The sequence below is a fragment of the Myotis brandtii genome, unplaced genomic scaffold (assembly GCF_000412655.1).
Source record: "Myotis brandtii unplaced genomic scaffold, ASM41265v1 scaffold230, whole genome shotgun sequence".
NCBI lineage: Eukaryota > Metazoa > Chordata > Mammalia > Chiroptera > Vespertilionidae > Myotis > Myotis brandtii.
Genome location: NW_005358650.1, coordinates 6,130,032 through 6,139,068, shown reverse-complemented (window position 1 = coordinate 6,139,068; position 9,037 = coordinate 6,130,032). Strand labels below are relative to the sequence as shown.

At 40.9% G+C, this 9,037-nt stretch overlaps 1 long non-coding RNA gene across 1 annotated transcript in view; it reads left to right on the top strand.

The window, feature by feature from the left end:
- Nucleotides 1–2,079: 2,079 nt before the first annotated feature.
- Nucleotides 2,080–9,037, top strand: part of LOC106726139 — a 26,299-nt gene continuing 19,341 nt past the window's right edge. Inside the window, exon 1 of the long non-coding RNA XR_001362163.1 lies at nt 2,080–2,226. This is a non-coding gene — a long non-coding RNA (uncharacterized LOC106726139). The remainder of the gene's footprint in view (nt 2,227–9,037) is intronic.

Genomic DNA, 9,037 nt, shown 5'->3' with positions numbered 1-9,037 from the left:
AGTGGCTGCACCAGTCTGCATTCCCACCAGCAGTGTACTAGGGATCCCTTTTCTCCACATCCTCTCCAGCACTTGTCATTTGTTGATTTGTTGATGATAGCTATTCTGACAGGTGTGAGATGATACCTCATTGTTGTTTTGATTTGCATCTCTCAGATGATTAGTGACTTTGAGCATCCTATATAATAAAGAGCTAATATGCTAATTAGACCAAACAACAGAATGACTGTCCGGACAACCTTCCAATGGAGCCAGGACTGCAAGGGCTGAGGCAGCAACTGGGGCTGCGAGGGACAAGGCAGCTGGGGCTGCGAGAGCCTACCCTTGCACGAATTTCGTGCATCGAGCCTCTAGTTTTTTCATATGTCTCTTGGCCATCTGTATGTCCTCTTTGGAGAAGTGCCTATTTAGGTCCTTTGCCCATTTTTTAATTGGACTGTTTGTCTTTCTTTTGGCACCCTGATCTCGAACTTCTAGCCTCCAGAATTGAAACATAATACATTTCTGTTATTTAAGCCCCCCTGTGTGTGGCATTTTGTTACAATAACCAAAGCTGACTAAGACATATACATATGTGGAATTCAATCCTAGACAAACCACAACAGTCTTGTTTCTTCATTTCCCATTTGGAATATTCCCTATTCCATGCTCATGTACACACACTCCCATTTAAATCATACACATTTTTCATTTCACCCCCTTCTAAAACTCGTCAGACCCTGTCCCAGTCAGAATGAATCTGCCGTATCCTGGCCTACCCAAAGCCCAAGGTATTAGAGAATCGTTGCCTCTTTTAGATCTACAGACTATTCCTGAATGCATCTCACTGTAACCCTCACCAGGCTTTGAGCTCCCAAAAGGCAAGAATCTGAGTCCCATTCATCTTTTGTGCCTTGTCCTGCCTAACGTCACATCTGACTCCAAGCAACGTCTCAATAAATATCTGCTGAACTAAATGGAGTTGACTATTGAGAACTTTTCAGTCCCTCAATGAGCCTCTTTCCAGGTAGAAAAGGGACTGGCGGGTCCCAGCAGGGTTAGTATGCAGCCTTTTCTCCTCTAAGATTTAAGAAACTGCCTGCAGACTCCACGAGCCTTCTGAGCATCAAGAAATCAATGACAACAAATGGTATTGTCAAAAGGCCAGGCTACAGGGGAGCGCACACACAGGAAGCATCGGCGGATGGCAAACTGAAGCAGTGCCCACAGAGCTTATCAAAGCCGCCTCCCGCTGGCCCCCCACCCAGAGTCAGGTCAGGCTTGGGCAGAGGGCAGCTTGATGATTTCTGTCCTCCCTCCTAGAGTGATGTCTGTGTTTGTAAATAAGGGGAAGAAGGGTGAATTATCTCAGTGCTGGGCTGCAAGGCATAGAGAGGAACAAATAGCCACTTGTACTCCTATAAGATAAGGGAGGAAGAGGAACGTTAGAGCAGGAATAAAAGACTGGCAGGCAAGCCAGGGGTGCACAAATGAGCTGTGCTCCCACCATGCAAAGAAGGAAGATGGAGAAATTCGCTGCATGTGGAATGCATCATTCATTTTAATCCCCAGAGGCAGGTAGGACTAGCCAGTATTAAAATGTGAGGTGGGCATAACATCTTAGCCTTGCAATATAGACTTTAAAAGGCTGGCTAAGAATTGGAAGCCTGAACTGAATTATAACCTCAGAAACACTCTAATTGGTGCTTATGGTGAGGTGCTATGATACATGATCACACTCTTCCCCTCGGACCCAGCTGCTTTCCCTTCGTACCCCTCCCTCTCCCTCCAGCCCCCACCACCAACCCCTCTTCTCTCCTCTCCTGTGAGGGCCACTATTCCTTCCAGAACAACTGGCTCGGGTAATGTAGCAAAACAGATGAAAGTCTTGAGAAAGATGCTGGGAACCCTGGGATAGAAAGATTGAATGGAAAAGGAGAGAAAGAGAAACAAGCAGCTAATTGAAGGCCTGCAAAGCTACTTTGACAATCTCATTCCTGCATTATCTTTCGCCTGGCAGCTGCAGCTGTTCTCCCACTTTCATCCCTGACACACACAGTCCATATCTGCAATTGCAAGAGCCCGGGGAGCATGCATTAGTATGCTGCATACAGCCTGGGAAAAGTGTACTGCTGGGCTTCTTTCTGCCTTAGAAGTCCCTCGCAGACATGCCCAACAACAAAGGGAAAACAGATACAGAAAAGCTGAGTGTGTGTTGGATGCCAGAACGCATGTCTGCAACACCAGGTCAGTTGGTTGTGTCAGAATCAGAGGAGAGGTGGGGAGCAGAGGAGACAAAATGCAGTGAGTGGCTGAGGCTGGTTTTTCAAAATCCTTCTTCGAGAATTAACCACCTACTAAGACCTCTGTACTAATTTTAGGGGTAAGGAAAATGATAATAGTGGGAAAGGGCAACTCAGTCCAAAGCTGAGCATATAAAGACAGAAAAAGGAAAATTAAAAGGAAAAGTATTGCATGTACTGTTCCACTTTACTCTCATATTATCTATCAGTTGGTATTTTGTCATCTCATCCTTGCAAACTACCTGAGGCTGCATAGTTTAAATATGTGGGATGTCTAAGTTATAGCTGGAAAGCCAAGGAGCAGAAAATGTCCTATTAAAGGGATGCCAAAGAGGAAAAGCAGGTCAGTGAGGGAGAGAGCGATGAGGTATGAAGAATGAGTCTGAATGAGATTTTTCTGCAGGTAGACGATGGAGAAGACATCAGGATCAGACTTGCTTAGACTACTCAGCCCTGCAGAGATTTTGGGTCATAGCCTCCTGAGACATATTAGGCCTTACCCATCCTTTCTGTGTGTGTGTTTGGGGTGGGAGGACTTCTGTTCTCTTTGCCGGATTACTGTATGCTCATCACCTTCATTTGCATGGAGGAATAAACTGAGGCCTGAGGAGTCAGTGGAAGGGCCACAACCAGACTCAAGCTTCCCTGATATGCAGTGTGGTGACCTCCCACCTTTTCAGTTAGCCTCTTCCTGGTGTCTAATGAAGTGCCTTTGTTTGAAGAATGGAGGTATGATCACTGGCAGCTGAAGTGGAGTTCTCATGCGAAGGAAAGTCTGGAGATGTCAGGTCTCTTACAGATAATAAAGATTGCTCCCAGAGTAATTAAAGGCTTAAGAATAAAAGTTGGTTCAATATGAAGAAAATACAGAAAATATAACTCAGTTTAGGCAAAAAGGTTGAGGTAATAAATGCCTTTGCTCTCCTACATTTAACATATTCTTTTGGCAATATAAGCTCACTTAACGAAGACCTAGAGGCGATCGCATGTAACCTTAAATATTAATGAAGGTCATTTGTAGCACCAAAGGCCAAAAACAAAAACAGAATATGGAAGAGAAGCAATTAAAATCAACAATTCCAGATGGTCAAACTAAAGGGCTTTTTTTACAAGTCAAACTATAAACTATGTAAATTGATCAGTAAAACACATCACTAAAGATTGAGACTAGAGACTATATCCAGTGTAAAACTTCAAATAATTCAGAAGCAAGTTCTTACCTGGAACCACAGAGAACTATAATGACATACCCTGACTTTCTAAGGCCTTAGCAACCTATGAATATAAAGGTGTAAAATTTCTTTAATTTTTAAACCCTCTAATCGCACTGTTCTATACTCCACGTGCACAAAACAGTGTTCACAGGGCTCTGGATCTTAGTTATTTCTGCCTCAGGCTATATCATAAGAGGACATATGGTTTTTCTTCCCTCTAGCTCCTCTATTGTGAATGGCTCCCTCTCAAAAAGCCACTTGAGAGCGTGCTTGGCTGTTGACACTGTGCCTGATGTCAAAGAGAAAATATTCAAGTTCACGCTAAGGGTTCCCTGGGTTCTACCCTGTCCCATCGAGTCACTCTGCACTCAAAGCGCCACACTGGATTGTGCAGGGGCAGGGAGATTTCCTCCCCAACCTCAACTGGAGTGGCTTTGTCAACTGGGCCACAAAGTACAGTACATCTCATACATCTGAGTTTCTTTCCCTTGTGGGAAGGACTTCTTTACCCTCTGCCTGTAAACCTTCTCTCTTTTAGTCTCAGAAGTCAGTCATAGGCCAAGAAAGGAGAGGAGTACCTGAAACAGCATGATGCTGTAGTCCCCATCCTCATCTATCCTGCAGGTGCCCACAGCAACCTTCCTTGAATAAGCCATGTCCTCCTGGCACACGCTCTCAGGTAACAGAGTGGGCTGTGCATCTCCAACCTGTCCATCAGACATGCTCCTTATGTCCTGAATACCAGCAATGCTCACAGTTCATTCATTCAGTCAGTCAGTCAGTCCATCAGCCAGCAAATACTTACTGGAAGTCTACTCTATACCCGTGGTTGGCAAACCACGGCTCGCGAGCCACATGCGGCTCTTTGGCCCCTTGAGTGTGGCTCTTCCACAAAATACCACGTGTGGGCATGCACGTATTATTGAAACTTCGTGGCCCATGCACAGAAGTCGGTATTTTGTGGAAGAGCCGGTATTTTGTGGAAGAGCCACACTCAAGGGGCCAAAGAGCCACGTGTGGCTCGCGAGCCGCGGTTTGCCGACCACTACAAGTGCAATAGTGAACAAAAGCAGACCTGGTCTCTACACCCATGAGCAAATTATGCATAAGGGATAAGGGAGCCCCAGACGAAAGGGTAAGAAAAGACTTCCTAGTGGGAGGTCAGTGAGGGAAAGGAGAAAAGGATGGGATTTCCAGGAAGAGCAAATAGCCTGGGAAAAGGCACAAAGGCAGAAACAGCGGGACCTGCTCAGAGATCCACGGGAAGTTGAGTTTGGCTTATGAGAAGGGTTTGAGCAGATAGAGGCCAGGAATATGACAGGAGATGAAGTGGGACAGGCAGAAATTCTGAAGACTTTAAGAGGAGCCTTGTGGGTAAAGCTAAGGCATTGGAACCTGGTCCAAAAAGGAGAGGGGGATAATGGAGCATTAAAAAGAGAGACAGTGAATGATTTTCAATTTTATTTTATTTTACTTTCACCCTCCCACTATCTCCAACAGTGAAATGTACTGAGATTTCAAAAGAAAACAACAAAAAAACCTATAGTGATGACTCTACTTTGTCATTTTCACAGGTTTATTTCTTCAAAAAGTTTATTCTGTCATTACACTGCTTTGTGTTTTGGTGGGCAATAAGCCATTCCAGAACTAAGCTAAAATTAATATTTTTAGAGATTTTGTGGCAATACATGAGATACAGATAGAAGACTGATAGAGAGCAGGTTTTTTTGAAATGCCATAATTATTTATTGAACATCAAAAATAAAATAGATAATATAAAAAGATAGCTTTACTCTTAAAACAAGCTGATCATCTTAGAATATAGATCATTTTTATTAATATTTTAATGTTATGTCTGATACATGCAAAAGATTTTATCATATATTCATGTTATAAAGCATAATAATATGTTCAACTCTCATGAACATATTATCCAATGAATACATTATGAATAAGTTTCATCTACCTATGTATTTCAGCTCTATCCCATCTCATCCCCTCCCCACGAAACCAGAGTAAAGCACTATACAGAATTTTATCTTTACTGTGCTTTTTAAAAATACCCATAATAACTGTATATGTACATCTACACATATTAATTTTTGTGTTTGAACATTATTTTAATTGTGTCATACTGTTTATGGTTTTTTAAATATATTTTTATTGATTTTAGAGAGGAAGGGAGAGGGATAGAGAAATAGAAACATCAATGATGAGAATCACTGATCGGCTGCCTCCTGCACGCCTCCTACTGGGGGTCAAGCCCATAACCCAGGCATGTGCCCTTGGCCGGAATCGAACCTGGGACCCTTCAGTCCGCAGGCTGATGCTCTATCCACTGAGCCAAACCAGCTAGGGCTGTTTACGGTCTTTTACGACATTTTTTTACTCCACATTAGATTCCTAAGATTCATTTGTTACTGAGTAGAGCTATGGATCATTCATTTTCAGAGCTGTATAATATTTTGTTCTAGAAATGTAAATCAACTTATACATCCATTTTCTTGATAATGGATTATAAAGAATTCTAATTGTTGGCTCTTTTCTATGAGCCTACTGCCTGGGTATATATACAAGAATTTCTCTGGGGTAGATATTAGGTATGAATTACTTACTTATACAGCATTTCCATGTTCATCTTTCCAAGATAATCCCAGTTATTTTCCAAAGTGATTTTCTAATTTACCTTTCCAAGACCATTGTATAAGAATTCCTATTGATCCCTATTTTCTTTAATATTTTGTGATCTAAAGCAATGACAATGGAAATGAAAAGGAAGATAAACAAGATTTAGGCTGTATTTAGGAGAGAAGTATTCAAAGATGTGCTGGGTAAGGAGACATCAGTATGACTCTTAATATTAACTTATTAATATTTACCAATATGACAAGTATATTTCAATTTGATCATGATTTTTCTTTCTATAACTACTGAAACACTTAAATACTTTTTTATGTTTATTGGCTATACACTTACATATCTTTGTCCATTTTTCTATTTTGTTTGTATGTGTGTTTCCTATTGAATGGCAGTTTTTGTTATATACATATATATATTCTGAGTATTAAACTTTTGTTGGTTAAATGTATAACAAATATATTCTAGTGTTTTATTGTCTTTTCACTTTCTTTATGATGTTTTTTGGTAAACAGTAGTTATTAATTTTAACATAGTTGAATATTTCTTTTATGGTTAGAATCTTTTATACTTTAACAAAACCTTCCCTGCCCCCCAAAATAAAAAGTTCTCCTGTATTTTCTTCCTAAACTTTTTCTTTTCTCAAAATTCCCACCCTAGCTGGTTTGGCTCAGTGGATAGAGTGTCAGCCTGCGGACTGAAGGGTCCCAGGTTCGATTCCGGACAAGGGCACATGCCTGGGTTGCGGGCTTGATCCCTAGTAGGGGGAGTGCAGGAGGCAGCCAATTAATGATTCTCTCTCATCATTGATGTTTCTCTCCTCTCTCTCTCTCTCTCTCTCTCTCTCTCTCTCTCTCTCTCTCTCTCCCTCCCTCCCTCCCTCTCCTTTCCTCTCTAAAATCAATGAAAATATTTTTAAGAAGTCCTTATCTATGTAAGTTGACTCTTGAGTACAGCCTGAGGCAGAAATCCAATTTCTGTTTTCAATTGATATCCAGTTATCCCAGCACTTTTTATTGAATAGTTCTTCCTTTCTCTATTGATCTTCCGTGTTCCCTGTGCTAGATGCTTTCTGTGGCCCTTGGCACCCACTAATTTCCCTTCTTGCTTTCCCTGTATTACAAGGACTAACAACCTAAAAATTGAATTTTCCAAACTTCTTTGCCAGGAAGGTTATGGCTTAGATGCTGTTAGAGAAATGCACTTACACAAATTAAGGAAAGAAAGGTAGAGACCATTTATTCCCAGAAACAATAGCAGAGGAGCTACAGACTTTGGAAGGTAGGTTTTTCAGGAGCCAGATGGACTCAGAATTCCTATGCCAGTCACCAGTCTCAGGGCTGTGATTGAAGAAGGCTGTGACCTCAGGAGGAGTGTCCTAAACTTTGCTGACTTCTGGATGGTGCTAGCAGTGCATTCATTATAAAGTCAAAGGCATGCCTGGGTCCCAAACCTGTGCCCTTCCAGCCCTTCCGTAGTTTTTCTATCTCTTTTTTCCCATTTTAAATCCCTCCTATTTAAATACCGAGTTTTTGTTTTCCCTATTTCAACTGAAGAGATAGACCTCTGTCAAAGGTCACAGTTCCTTTTATGAATGGGTCTATTTCTGGGCTTAGCATTACCTGTCACTGGTTGCTTTGTCCATAAGGCAATCACATACTGCTTTAATAGCATCAGAAAAATCATGATATCAATAAAGCAAGTCTTTTCACCCTAATCTTCTTCACAAATGTCTTGGTTGTTCTTGCTTTTTGATATTATAAACAGGGTAGGGCAAAAGTAGGTGTACAGTTGTTCATATGGGAAGCAATATAGTAATTAATAAATAATACAAGAATAAACTCTGTTTTGCTTCCTCACAACTGTACACCTACTTTTGCCATTCTCTTATATACTCTAGAGAAGGGGTGGGGAATGTCTGGCCCTTATGGTCTGAGAAATCATTTGGTCTGGCCCTGCGAGGGCATTAGGGGTGAGCTAATTAAATGTTTGACCAAATAAAGCAGGCTAATTTTTAAGTTGATAATTTTGTATGACCCACAAATTATTTGATAAATATCCAAATGGCCCTTGGCAGAAAAAAGGTTCCACACCCCTGCTTTAAAGTCATAATTTTTTTGGACTTGCAACAAATCTATAAAGTTTTGGCAAAATTAATATAGATCCACATTTTAGAAGCATTGTTCTAGTAGTGGTAAGTCTATTATTAAGTTTGTTATTATTATTAGGGATCAGACTGAAGGGGGAAAAAAGACCAGTTAGAGAGCTACGTAAGCAATTGGGTGAAATAAAGCAATGACAATGAAAATGAAGAGATGTGTGCTATGTTTAGGAAATAAAGCATAGAAGGATGTACTGATTGAGAAGGGAAATTAATGAATGACTCAGGTTTCCTTCTGGGCCTCTGGGTGCTATTCTTTAAGATAAATATAGAAACAGCCTGCTTAGGAACAAGGACAATGAGACTAGTTTGGGAGATGTCAGTTCTGGTGACTAAGGAATACTTAAGTGAATGTGAGTGTGAAATCCTGCAGAGAGGAATGAGCTGTATATTTAGAGTTATGAGTCAGCCATATGTACATGGCTGCAGAAGTCAGTATGGGAAAATGTACTTACACCTGGAAAGAAACCTTTGAGAACACTGTCACTTTTGAGGGATCACAAGAAAAGGAGTCAATGAGGGAGACTGTGAGGAGTGTGAGAAACACAACAGCAAAATCAGTGGAGAAAAATTTTATGAAACTTAAAAAAAGAGAGGTTTAAGAAAGAGGAAATTGATAACATTGTCAAATAAAGGAAAAGAAATATATCCACTGGATTTAATAATGAAGTTAATTGGTGGAAATCATTTCATTGCTGTTTTAGGGACAGAAGATAAATCACCATCAGTTGAGGATGAGAAAT